This window comes from Manacus candei, unplaced genomic scaffold (assembly GCF_025592945.1).
Source record: "Manacus candei isolate 608988 ecotype Guabito, Panama unplaced genomic scaffold, ASM2559294v1 h1tg000010l, whole genome shotgun sequence".
NCBI classification, from domain to species: Eukaryota; Metazoa; Chordata; class Aves; order Passeriformes; family Pipridae; genus Manacus; species Manacus candei.
The window spans coordinates 3,522,450-3,536,442 of record NW_026138058.1 but is presented as its reverse complement, the minus strand read 5'-3'; the positions used below and the strand labels follow the sequence as shown (position 1 = coordinate 3,536,442).

Sequence of the window (13,993 nt, the reverse complement as noted above, 5' to 3'; positions counted from 1 at the left end):
TCAACCCATCTTTCTAATTATCAGCTTTTTCATCATTCATGTAAAGACAAATATCCGCCACTTAAACTGTTCCATTATACTTTATCATGCAGTATCTGTACAGAAAATAATTTAATAGGTATAACATAGATGGGAAGAGGATTCTACCTGGAAATGCATTTTGTTGGAGTCTTTCTTACTGCTCAGACTAAAAGCACTCATCAAATCTATTTCATTTAGGACATTTGTTCATGGGGCCATCTTGCTAATCTGGTACAAAAAGAGCCTTCTTCAGGTAACTTTGCTACTAAATATTGGAAATGTGCTCACATTGAGATGTTGTCCTGTTTTGCCAGCAGTATCCCTTTATCTAAAGAAAAGGGATTGCCTCTGCCCTACACTTTTCCAGTTAGAAGATCATAGAGAATGTGCCTTTTAGTAGTTTTCCTGAGAATATCCTTGACTGAAGTCTGCCTTGGTCATACTTGAATCTTTCATCATTACATGCATGTATTTACAGGCTTACCTTAAAAAAAGAGAAAAAAGTAGTTCAGCAAATTCACAGAAGAGAAACACTGGCAAACTGATTCATCTTGTTTTACAGGTATTAAAACTTAATGCCTTTTCTTTTTTTTAGCAGAATATCAGCAGTGTTGTCATGGATACTGAATCAGGTCCTGTTTTGCCATCTTGCAGATGTGCTAAAAATGGGTTTTTTCCTTCCCACCTGTTAACCATTCATATGGACTTGATTGAAGGGTCCACTGAAGTCAGTGAAAAGTCTTTAGTCATCTCAGCAGATTTTGGACTAGGATGTAAGTGAACAATAGAATGTCAGCAAATATTCTGTTTCATAAGAGTTTTCAGGTATTTTGTACATCTTATTCCACTGTTGAAAATCAGATGCATGCTGTGAGCTTGCTCTCATTCTGGAGCACACCAAGCTGCAAGCCTGTGCTGGCTTAGCCTGGTAGTGCAGCTCCTGCATCTTGGTATTCCTCCCATGGTAATCTGTCATCACTGTAGGAGAGACATGCAGGCTCAAAATATTAGGCCTTGGGGCTTTTAAAACAATTTTATTAAACTTTTATTTTGGGGCATAACCTTTTAGTCTGAGGTTCAGAGCGTGGACTGACTGCAGGTTTGGAAATCATTCTCTTGTACTGTTGTATTTGGTGATGCTTTCGTAGAATCAGCCAGGTTGGGAAGGACCTCTGAGATCATCAAGTCCAACCCTTGATCCACTACCACCACAGTTACCAGCCCATGGCACTGATGCCACATCCAGTTTCATCTTAAAAACCTCCAGGGATGGAGAATCCACCACTTCCCTGGGCAGCCCATTCCAATGGCTGAATACCCTCTCTGTAAAGAATTTCTTCCTAATATCCAACCTAAACCTCCCCTGGCACAGCTTAAGACCCAGCCCTCTTGTCCTACTGCTGGTTCCTGGGAAAAGAGACCAACCCCCCCTGGCTCCCCCCTCCTGGTAGGGAGTTGCAGAGAGTGAGGAGGTCTCCCCTGAGCCTCCTCTTCTCCAGGCTGAGCCCCCCCAGCTCCCTCAGCCTCTCCTCACAGCACTTGTGCTCCAGTCCCTTCCCCAGCCTTGTTGCTCTCCTCTGGCCCTGCTCCAGCCCCTCCGTGTCCTTCCTGAGCTGAGGGCCCAGAACTGGACACAGCACTCCAGGGGTGGCCTCACCAGTGCTGAGTCCAGGGCAAGAATCACTTCCTTGGACCTGTTGGCCACACTGTTCCTGAGCCAGGCCAGGATCCATTGGCCTTCTTGTCCCCCTGGGCACACTCTGGCTCCTGTTCAGCTCCCTGTCCATCCCCACTCCCAGCTCCCTTCCTGCCTGGCTGCTCTCCAGCCACTCTGTCCCAGCCCGTGGGGCTGCCGGGGGTTGTTGTGGCCAAAGGGCAGGACCCGGCCCTTGGCCTGCTTGAACCTCATCCCCTTGGAATCAGCCCATGGATCCAGCCTGTCCAGGTCCCTCTGCAGAGCCCTCGTGCCCTCCAGCTGATCCACACTCCCCCCCAGCTTGGTGTCATCTGCAAATTTGCTGCTGATGGACTCAATCCCCTCATCTAAATCATCGATAAAGACATTAAACAGGACTGGGCCCAACACTGATCCCTGGGGACACCACTGGTGACCAGATCCCAACTGGATGCAGCTCCATCCCCACCACTCTCTGGGCCCGGCCCTCCAGCCAGTTCCTGACCCAGCACAGAGTGTTCCTGTCCAAGCCTGGCTGCAGCTTTTCCAGGAGAATGCTGTGGGAGACGGTGCCAAAGGCTTTGCCAAAGTCCAGACAGACACATCCACAGCCTTCCCTCATCCACCAGGCAGGTCACCTGGTCATAAAAGGAGATCAGGTTGGTCAGACAGGACCTACCCCTCCTAAACCCCGTGCTGGCTGGGTCTGATCCCTTTCATCTCGGTCCGTGAGTCGTGGGACCGTGCCCCCCCTTGGGGTGGACTTGGCTGCGGCAGCTGAGTCAGAGCGGCTGCCAGTGATCCCTTCCTGCCAGTGATCCCTTCCTACCAGTGATCCCTTCCTGCCAGTGATCCCTTCCTGCCAGTGGCAGTGGTGAGAAGAGGCTCCTAGGCAGCACCACGGGGAGGATATGCCAGGATCAACCCTAGACTGCAGGGAGCCTGAGCTGCAGTCCCCTCTGTGTCACAGGCATGACTGTGCCTGGCCCAGGATCCTACACCTGCTGTCTGTGCCATCACACTGGACTCCCAGCACTGCTTCCCTTAGGTAGCTCTTGGTCCTGGCTTTTCCCTGACACTTAAATTTTTCGGCTGTATCTTAGAATTGTCAGTTCTGTAATACCTCCTTTTTTTGTCTTTTTTTCAGTTTCCCTTCTCCCCCAAACCGTTTTTTCCAACTCACCCTCCCCTCTGTGATGGTGGAATTGCCTGCCTTTCTGGCACAGCAATGTTACTCTTGACTCACTGGTCCCACTCATCCTACCTGCTGTACAGCACAGAGCTGAAGCCTGCATGACTGTCTCTGACTTCAGCCTCAAGCCAGAGGTTATACAATGCACTGCATCTCAAAATACTGCTGGTAGTTCAGACTTTATGAATTCTCTCATTTTTTTTTTGAAGAAAAAATCCCTATACTTACTGCTGGCCATGCTGATTTTAATCTTAGATGAAACATTAAAGGCTGTGGGAGATGATAGCCTGATTCTTTGAGAAGGCAGAAAAAAATACTGTGAATTTGTCTCTTGCCATGCCTTCTGGAATGAGGTGTTTGGTAACATAACCACCTCAGTGCAAGTTTTTGGCAGGCAGAGGGTGGGGACGTGTAAACTTGGTTGGCATTTTTAACTGAATCTGCACTGTGGAACTTCACGTACATCAATACCCGTGGGACATGCCTGCCAGGATGCATGGCTCTCCGTTCCTTTACAGCATACTAACGCCTAAAAATCTATCTGACACAGTTCTACTCTTTTTAAACCATCTTTAGTTGTTAAATAAGACAATGTGACTGCATCACTAAAACAGAGGCTTTATTCTTCTGTCCTCGTCGTCCCCGGATAATGGTGGAAAAGGCTTGCAGTGTTTACATTAAGACATTTTTTTCACAACTAGCACAATGATTTCTAGGTTACAGGAAAAGAGGCATGCAGGGATCTATTTTATACACTGTTACACACATCTTTTCAATTTACACACTCTATTCAAACTGTTTGACAACACACAACTATTGCTAAATATATACCGGTATGTATCTCATAAGTGGTGTTAACTTAAACTGTCTCTTCTTTCTTATTTTTAACTTTGGTTGTAGGTGCTCATCACAGGTAGCAGCTTCTTTTCTCCCTTACACAGACTGTCCAAGATCGCTTGGTAGATTCCAGCGTTATCTCAGAGGCCTCTGGCTGAGTTGCTGTTTCAGGGCCTCTAGCCTGAACACCTGTTTGGTTTCCCACAACAGCACAGACCAAGGACTGGCCAAAACATACCACAGATTTATTTCCTGTTGAAACTGCAGTGGGTGTTGGAAATGGATTGCAGCCACATTTTTACAGAATCTGCAACATACAGTTGGCATAGTCATGCAAACCTGGTCAGAGCTTCCCCTTTCATGCTCCTCAGCTTAAACAGATTACCTTATAAATTGGTATGTTAAGGCCATTACTAAGTCTTTGGTATATATACCTTTCCAATAGAATATAACTTTACTATCAAACTCTGCAGCTGTCTTCAGAAGGAACTGGGTTAGATGTTGTCACTGCTCTTGGTTTGCAACTGCAGTATGGTAAGGCTGTAAATCTGGAACAGTACTTCTTAAAAAAAGCCATAAAATGCATACAACTTGGAGAATGCACATTGGGTTTGGACTTAGAAGTCTGTTTTGGGAAGATACCAGAAATAAGGGTGTGTTTCAGGACACATCTGAATTGTTGCCTGAGATTAAGTCACTTCATTTTTTTGGTTCAGGGTTTCACAAACTGCTTCCAGAATTTATTCTGCTTTGCATACGCAGTGTTATACTTGGAGTTTGGGTCTTGACAGATAGGAAACATTTCATTTCATGTGAGAGGAAATGGATTTCAGAGACCTTGTGTTGTCAAGTCTACCATGTTGTACATATCCATAATGCAAAACAAATCTGAAGTGAGTCCCCATTGGAAAAATAAAGGTGACACTAGTCTGTTATTACTATTATATATTATTATTATATGTGGGATGGGGTTGCAGTTGAAAGAAAATGAAATAATAAAGCATGAACTCAGGCTTGTTGTCCAGCCTGAACCCATGAGAAGGAGTTCTTTCTCCCTGGGGTCCAGTTGGCAGAAATGTGCAAGCACGGTGTGGATTTAGGTGCGTGCTTTTTATTCTGAGATGAAAGGTTGCATATGGGATTAATGCTCTGGCTTGATCATGCTGTTTTCTCCTGTTGATATCAGCCACTAATCTGTACAGCGAAGATAGGATTAATTTAATTTTTAAGGTCACAAGAGGAGTCTAAACAATGTAGCTGGTCTAGGTCTTTGGTGACAGAGATGGGTTTTCATAAAGACAAAACCAGTATGTGCTTTTGAATTTTCAGGCAGATAAACTTGTCCCTCAGAATTAATCCTTATGCATATCACTTGTCTTTTAATGGCATTGATCATTGACGTCAGTAGTTCAATGCTAAGCAGTGAAGTTTAGATTTTAGAAATGCCAGTTCACACTTTGAGAGCACTTGAACTCTATTTTAAACAGCAAAATGTTTTGCATCTGTGAAATACCCAATTGTCATTTGTCATGGACACTTTTTCCACTCTCTCTGTATGATAATTTCTTAATGTAAAATATATATATAATTAACAAATCTATGAAATCTCCTAATATAGTATGTCTGGATACTATCACTATGTCTCTGGAGTGTTCTTCTGACATTATTGTGCATTTTTTTATGTCTTAGTTATGCCTGAGGGGTATGACAACTTTCTTCAATATGCCTTACAGCATAGCAAGCGTTACCATGGTACCTTTTAACATTTTTTCAATCAGCATATGGAGAAACAAGGGGGAAAAAAAAAGATTTGAGTGAAGAATTTTGGAATGGAATAATGCTAAAATAAACTTGTTATAAAAAATGCTCCATATGATTGATGATAAATTAAAGGAAACAGTCCTGTAATGTATCATCTGTTAGTTAAACATGTGCTCTCATTTATCTACTCAGTATATAACCAAAGCCAATTACTGTAAATTAGCAACAACTAATGACAGCCTTTAATTAACTTGAAGCTGTATCCCCTTATTTAAGCCCTCAACCTAATATCTGGAAGAGTGGAAAAAAATTAAACTTCAGGGTGTTCAATAATGTACTTTTTCAAAAGGTACAATTAAATCAGAGCCATTGGACTGAACGTGGGAATTGGGAATGTGGTGATTCCATAGAGTTGGTTTGTCAATGCAGTCAGCTCCTTTCTGGAGATGCAGTAGGATGTGAGAGGGAAAAAGTCTTCCTGAAGGATATTAAGTGGTTGTAAGGCTCCTCACCATTCAGTTGAATACTGGTAGAGATGCTTAAACAAATCCATAGTTTACCCAAATTTTCCAAAGCATGAACTTCTCATCACTACCCTGTTTCAGAGTACCTTACGAAGTGTGAGTTTTGTGATGCTTCCAAGAGATATGCTAGGTAATGAGGCTTTAAATATGTTTAAATATGCTACTTTTTTAAATATAGTCAGTCATATGATTGAGCTTTTATAAATACAACATGTTCCTTGAAGACATATGGTTTTATCAGCATGGAATGCTTTTTATGTTCAAGTTTCAACTTGTGACAGGATAAGGATGTGTTTTGCTCCAACTGTTGCCCAAAATGAAATTTTTTTAGAGAGTATATAAATTGCTTTATGGATTGTACAACCCAGCAACCAAGTGCTGAACTTACTCTACTCTGGCAATTAAAAACACAAGTGAAGAAGTTAGACAGTAAGAACATCAAGTTATTTTTGCCCTTGTATTTGCTTTACTTTTAAGGTGACTAAAATAAAGATAAAAGGGAAAATTGTGAAGCTTAGTCTAAAATCAACAGTTCTTCAACATGCTTTTTGGTGAAGCCAAAGTTCTTCCTGCTGCATGAAGCAGATTAAAAGGTAGAATCTGGGTATTTTGCAAATGTAAATGCATAAGTGAACCTCAGATTTTAAAGTGGAAAAATGTTTGCTTGAACCTTACTTTCCTTGGTGAGTTGTCTTACATTAAACTGCTCTTGTGTTGGCTGTTAATACTGTATGTCTTCTGTGAATGAACAGAGAGTTTCAGTATTCAGGGTGACATCTTTGGAAGCATTAAATGCATATGCAAGCACTTTAAAATGGCAGAATGTAATTAGAGCTGTGAGTTTGACAGTAATTCCTACAAAATTACAATATTTTTCACTGTGCAGAAGGCAAAACTAAATGAAATGGATGTTGTTAGCATCTGGTAAGCATGAGCATAGTTTCTTTGAGACGGTTGAGTGTCATATTTATGGCACTCTGAGTGAGATCTGCGGCTGTGACTGATTGTGCCTTACCACTCAGTTGTTGCCTCTCAATCTGCCCCATTTCTAATTGGACATTAGAGAGGGTGCCTCTTTCTGCAGCTTGAAAATATGAGTGGGGAGGAGGTCAAGTTCCCTTTAGTCATTCAATCAGGAGTGCTCCAGTGCAATCATACGTGCAAGACCTATTAGTTGGGAAAGCAGCAGTCTAGTGCTTTCCCAGTGCAAATAATTGCCAGGAACAGAATAGACTTCTTGAATTAAATTCTCCTCCCCCATTTAAAATCAGGAATAATGCCAGTTTAATTCTGTTCCTGCAGATACTCTGTCTTCTTACTCCTGTTACACCCAGTACTGAGTGCTAACTGCTGGCTTTGCTGCCTGTAGGACACATTAGCACACACTTCCTAGTGCTGAAAGAAGATTCATGATTTGAGGTGGGTTATTTGCATAAATTCCTTTCATTCTTGGTTCTCCATGAATTTCTCTCAGTTGTGTGCTAAAGGTGTTCTGTACACAACATAAGGGTGAAAAAGAACATGTTCCTTTTTTAGCCTATAGGCCAAAACGTGCATTTACTCCCTCACTACTTTCCATACATCACAGGTATCCTTTCAGGGTGGTTTAGCTCTGTGAGAAGCCCTCAGTAATATGGGATTTTCTTTGACTGCAAAACTTCTGCTGTGGGTCATTTGGGGTTTTTTTAATGTGTTTTCATGCAGTGTATTCTATAATGGTGTTACGGTGCATGACATATGTCATGAAATATGAATAGTGAAGATGATCAGAATTAGAAGGAAGATAATGGTAGCAGGGTTCAGGTTTGGTTTTAAATTAATCTAGACGTTCTGATTTACTGAATTTAAAACAAGCCTTCTGAAGCAAATGAGAAAAATTTCTATAATCTTGTATTTCCACATAATATTTCCACATAATTGTTAATGAATGGGCTTCACTGAACTTAACTGACTCCTTAAAAATATTATAAATGAGACAAGCATGTATTTGCTTGCTTCTGATCTTTGTCTTAGATATTTTACAAAGCAAATCCTATCCAAGTGCATAGTAAGCAATAAAAGATTTAATGAGAGAACTAAAATAGAATTCTGTTTTATACTTACATGGTGTATTTTTATTAACTAATTTATTCCAAAGGTCTGTTAGCTTCTCACAATGCAAAAAATAAAATAAAAACAATTCAAAGAAAATATAGTACCTCTTCTGAAGTGTTTATAGTGTAGTATCTGTGTGCATCACAATAAATCCCAGTAAACGCTGTGGGGCCCTGCACAGGTGAAAAGGTCTGCTGCAAGACTGGTTGTGGATTTGCCTCTCAGATTCTCATAGGATGTAATAAAGAAAGAGAATTCACATGACTTTCCCCGTCCCCTCCCCCCCCAAATGAGAGCTAGTATATGGCATATATGACAAATACTTTAATATGTGAAGTAAATACCTGGAGTCTATTAGGTGTGGAGTTTACCTAGAACACTGAAACTGCTAATGAAAAAAGCTCTATAGCCAGGTTTTCTGAGTGCCTAGGGTGGTATGTAGACCTAAAACTGTAGGAATATGTTTTCTTTTGTCTCAGGATATATGTTGTTTTGGTTTGTTGGGGTTTTTTTTATTTTTTCCAAAGCAAATCTTTTATTAAGTATGTATTGTAACTTAGCAATCAGAAGATAATTATGTCTAAAGATGTTTAAAATTCAAGCAGGTTTCAGTTTGTTGGCTTCCCCCCACACACACATTTCCTCGGTTCTATTTTTGCAGTTGCAGTCCATGTTTCTGCCTTTATTTAGTCAACTATATTTGGCTTGGAAAATGTATCATTACACTATATGCACTGACTAGATAGCTTCCTGTCTTCATATTTTTAAATTGTTGAAATGCAAAAGGCAATAAATGCCCTTATTTTTCCTATTGCCGTTTTCCAATACTTACTGTATCATCCTGTGAAATTGTTTAACTGTAACTGCCAACAACTTCTTTGTCAGAGATTTTGCTTTTTGGAGTAAAATTGATAAATAATGATATGTTCCCAGGCTTCCAGCAGAGGTTTTGACTGTGAGAATAGAAAATTATTGAACGCTAATCAAAGTATTTGGGAGTTATGTGTAATTTTAAAGTAATCTAAGCCATTAGGTGGACAAGTTTCTCATCCACCTCTCGTTATAAAAATAACCCCACTCTGTTGTGGTACTCTCTTAGAGAGTAGATTTTACTTATTTGCCACCTGAGGAAACAAGAGGAGAAAAGAGGGAGAATTATCTCTTTAGAAAGATAATAAATATAGAAGGAATGATGATTAAGAGGCCAGGGAGTTGCTGTTCACAGAGCCAGCTACTGAGAGGATTGAATAAGGGGAGAAAGTATACAGCTCTTTTAATGATTAGATGGAATTTGTTTGTTACGAACAAAATTCAAACACTGGGAGTGCTAATATGCAGATAGCTTCTGTCTGAATAATGAATAGGCATTCACTAGATGTAATTCAGCTGCAGTGAAATCTTATCAGCCCTTCACCACTGACTATCTCTTCCCACAGCCTGTAGAGAGAGTTTGGGATGACTAGGTTTCTAACTTTAGCCCCTCCACTAAGTGCCTAAAATTAGGTGGGTTGAAAAATGGACTTAAAGAACATGCCACTCAATGGAAAAGCTAGCTTTGAACCTGGAAAACTCCCACCTGCAATCTGCATATTAGAGTATCAGAAACATGTGCTATATATGGGTGGGATAAAAACAGTACTGCTGTTTGTGGGCACGTTGCATTTCTGCTGATATTGAGTAGTCATACTTGAGATGGCTTTCTGTGACTATTTAAAACACACTGAGTTCTCATTGGCATATCTTAACTTTCCAAGCAAATATTCATAGATTCTGTTCATCAGCTTTATTTGTTGCTCAGAAAAGACTTGTGTTGGTCCACCTCTTAATATCTGGATATTGAATTCTCACAGACACTGCAAATGGCAATAGCGAATTATAAAAGCTAAGTGATCTTGGCCAGCTTTTTAAAATTGAAAATATTTTATCCCTCCCTTTTTTTTTAATCTATAGCATTAACACTGAGAGGATATCATCTTTTCCGTAAAATATGTGGTCAAAAATCTGGCTTCCAACAATGTCAGCAGTGCCCTTTTCCGAAGTCAGTAACCTCTTTTGAGCTAAGCCCTGAAATGAACCTATTGTGGACATGACTAGCATTTTATGACCTGGCCATGATAAATGGAGAATTAGTCCTGTGTTACTCTTCCATTCCAGTTAATCACTTTGCAATTTTGAAACAGCAGAGGGAGATTAGATTACGTTCATTTTTAACATTAGGAAAACTATTTTCTCCTCAGTAATGTCATGCGATTCTTAACATCACACAAGATGTGATGTTACCTAGGAGCTCAGTAATCTTGGCTCCCAGCATTAATAATGTTTAATTATATAATATGATTTATCACTATGTTTGATTAATTTCCTTCGAAATGTAAGGCAAATGTTTTGCAACAATGGTAGCCATTAGTACTGTATCATTGGGACACAGGACAATTTCATGTTCTTTTGATTAATTGTATCTCACGTTGTCCTGTTATAGCAGCGTATTTTTGTGCTGGGGATTCAGTGCAGAGGGTGACCAGCGAAGAGCACAAAGGACAAATTTTGCCATTTTCAATTTGATGTTTCATGTGCTCTGCAACATTAGCTTTAATGCAGGTGGAGGAGGAGAGGAGGAGTAACCTGTTATCCAGACTTTCGTGCTGATTCCTAATTCTTGTCTGAAAGCAGTGCTTTTGAAAAGACCATTCTCAACTCTGAGAGCTTATCCACACTCTCTAAGTATGGCAGTAGGATATTTACTTTGTGTTTTATCAAATTTTCCAACAAACTGTTTAATGCTTTTCTTCGAGGACTTTATTATTTTAAAGTTTACCAATTATTTCTAAATTAAATTTGTCCTATTACAACCATAAATATATATACAAATTTCTGTTTACATTTTCTTCTTCTTGACTGCCTGTATATAATTTTTTCTTTTCCTATTGTGAGGGCCTTAATTCTTTTTCTCATCAGCATCTGGTTTTTTTCTGAAGATACAGCATTTTATATATTTATATTACATGTATATTAATTTACATTACTTGTATATTTAAGTAACAGGGTTTTTAGTTTTTAAATCCCCCTTGGTTCTTTTTCAGTTTCTTTTTTGGTTTGTGATAAGAAACTAATTAATTTCCCTCCCTCCTGTATGCTTGAAATCTGTGGAGAGTGGTTCTTAATGACTTCTGTCTTTTATGTAAAAATAAAATGAGTTTTTATCCTGATAACATTTCAAACACCCAAATTTGTCATTAGGGAATTCTTCAGCTTTCAAGCCTTTCTAAAAGACTATTATTTTTCATTATGAATGAGAGTTAAAATCTTCATTAGTTGTGCCTATGCTTGGATAAAAGATATGAAGCTGTTATATCTGCTACTAAGAATGATGTAACTGATCTGGTATTTAAAAATACCAGAGTGAGTAGGTAGTTATGGGAGATAATATGAACACTTTTAGAAGGAGTCTTGCTTTCCAGTAACCATGGACCTTAATGTACATTTATAGATACCTGAATTTTTAGCATTTATGCGTTGATTTTTTTTCACCAGAGTCTTGTTTGAGTTTCACCTTTTGTATGTGGTATACAAATATTCAAGCAACTAAACAATTACATATAACAGAGTAGTTAGTTAACAGGCATATGAGGCATCAAGCCAAAGATAGAATTTGCAGTGAGTAAACATGGGACAGAAATAGGAATGTGAAGGCGAAGGAATCTATTTTGGAGCATGGAGTTGTTCTTGTGCTTTAAAAACCCTCAGGAACATGTAACAGGTTTTTTTGAGCTTCACAGCTAAAACTGCTTTGTAGATTTTACACCTTTCAGCATTCATGTTATTGAAATATTTTGTTTCAAAAGTTTTGCACCACAGACACTACAGTGCATTGCATTTGCTTTGCTTTGCTAATTAATAAACCCTTTTGTTCGTTGCTTGCTATGAGTTTGGATTTTTTTTATCTGGAAGTGATCGTTAACAGCACATGGAAGATACATGCTGAAAAGAAAGTGAAAAAGTTGTTCTACCTTAAGGCTAATATTCGCTATTTTTATTGCACCCAAAGAAGAAAATTCTGTGAGAAGCAGTATTTTTGTGTAATTCCAGCATTAGTCATAAGAGCTATAGCATTAACCAAAGGCTGCATGTACACCTACAGTGTAGCATTTTGCTCTTGTGTGCTGGTGCTGTTGGAGTCCTTTCCTCGTTGCCTTGAATGCTGCTCAATTCAGCACTGGATGCTGCAGTCCTGTATTGTGGTGCAGGTCACGTAGCACTGAATGAACAAGGTTGCATGAATAATGTGCTTTTTATTCAGCGATTGGATAAAAATTAATGCCCTCAACACCTACGTACATCCAATCTCCACTGCTTCCTGTGTGCTTATTCTTCCAGAAGCTTTAATTATTTATCCTTGGAGAGAATTTGACAGTTGCAAGTAGTCACGACTCAGCAGGTTAACCATACAAACACCAGAACTGATCTCCATGTCAAGTACACTCAAATGTCTCGTGGAATCAAACGTTGATTTTGAAGTGATGTGACTCCAGATTAACAGGGGGAAAAAAATGGCATCCCTAACTGATGCATATTTTTAAATTTAATGCTGTCTTTAATTCAATTAAAATTGGTTTAATATTCTTGCTAATTCTTTAAAGACCGAAGTGTGTGATATGCTGTAAATACTCACATGGGCATTTTGCAACGGAAATACATTTTCAGGAGAGAAGGGTCAAGTAGTTAATAAGACAGAATATATGCACAGTTGCCCATCATACAGTGTTGCGTAGTAATGAGAAAAAACTGGAATTACATAAGATGCCTGCAGACTTTGCTACTCGATCTTTACAAAGTGTGTTCAAATTAAAGCAAAGCTGTGGGCATAATAGGAGTCAGTATGACCATATACACTAGAAGAAAAACAGCCTTAGAAATAAACTGTAACTTCTTTATATTTGCTAGAGAGAGAAAAAAGGGAGGAGAGCATGTGTGTGTGTGTATGTGTATATATGCATTCAAATAAATAAACACATTTTGTCTACTTGTTCTGAGTGCAAGAAGACGATCAAAGGAACAGCAAGATAAATTTCCATGTGAACTCTTTTTTTTTTTTTTTTTATGTAAAAATATTTATTATGTGGCTGCATTTTAGAAGGCAAGGCTAGAAAGGCCACTGTTAGACTACCTTTCTGCAGCTTGTTGAATAATGTTACTGTATTATCTGACTGGACTGCATGAATCACAGCAGGTGGGAGCAAATCTGTCTGCATCATCAGACTGCATAATGTGGGAGTATGCACAGCACTAGTAGCTACTAATGGATTGATTTAAGCCTTAGGAACTACCCAGAAAATCTATACCTGATGCAGACCTTATCTATCCATGCTAAGAGCAGACCCAGAAGTGTAATGTGCAGTGGTTTTGTTTTGTGCTTTTGTTTGCATACAATAGAGCCAATTGGGTGACTGATTACAGCAGCAATTCACCCAGAGTTGTGACAGCCTCTCTGAAGTTTTAATAAACACAAGGTATTTTCCTTGAAAGTAACTGACTAGTCTACTGAAGAATTCATTCACAGAAGACATGTTCCTTGTATAATATGAAAGAGTAGAGAAGATCTTAACAGCAGCTCCTTTTTACCTTTTGTTCTAAGAATTATTAACTGTTAAGCTTATTTCAAGCCTGTTGGTAAACTGCAGATTGCACAGTATCATATTTAGTGCTATTGAAATGAATGTGCAGCTGAATAGCTCGACCAATGGCTGAGATTTGCCAAAATACTGAGGAGTCATGAGATTTGTATTCTAACTAGGGATAGTAATCATGATCGTGATGAGATGAATGTTTGACGGATGAACTGAACTGGTTCTAACTGCTTTAGAGTGTGGAACTTGGCAAACTCAGATTTTA

The 13,993-nt window shown here is 39.3% G+C and overlaps 1 protein-coding gene across 8 annotated transcripts in view; it reads left to right on the top strand.

Annotated features, from left to right (window-relative positions):
* The window catches only part of SHC3 (SHC adaptor protein 3), a 94,457-nt gene that overhangs the window by 10,563 nt on the left and 69,901 nt on the right, over nt 1-13,993 (top strand). For all 8 annotated transcript variants that reach the window (XM_051777361.1, XM_051777355.1, XM_051777360.1 and 5 more), the window contains one exon: nt 7,313-7,429. The gene's annotated coding sequence lies outside the window, so the exon portion shown is untranslated. The remainder of the gene's footprint in view (nt 1-7,312; nt 7,430-13,993) is intronic.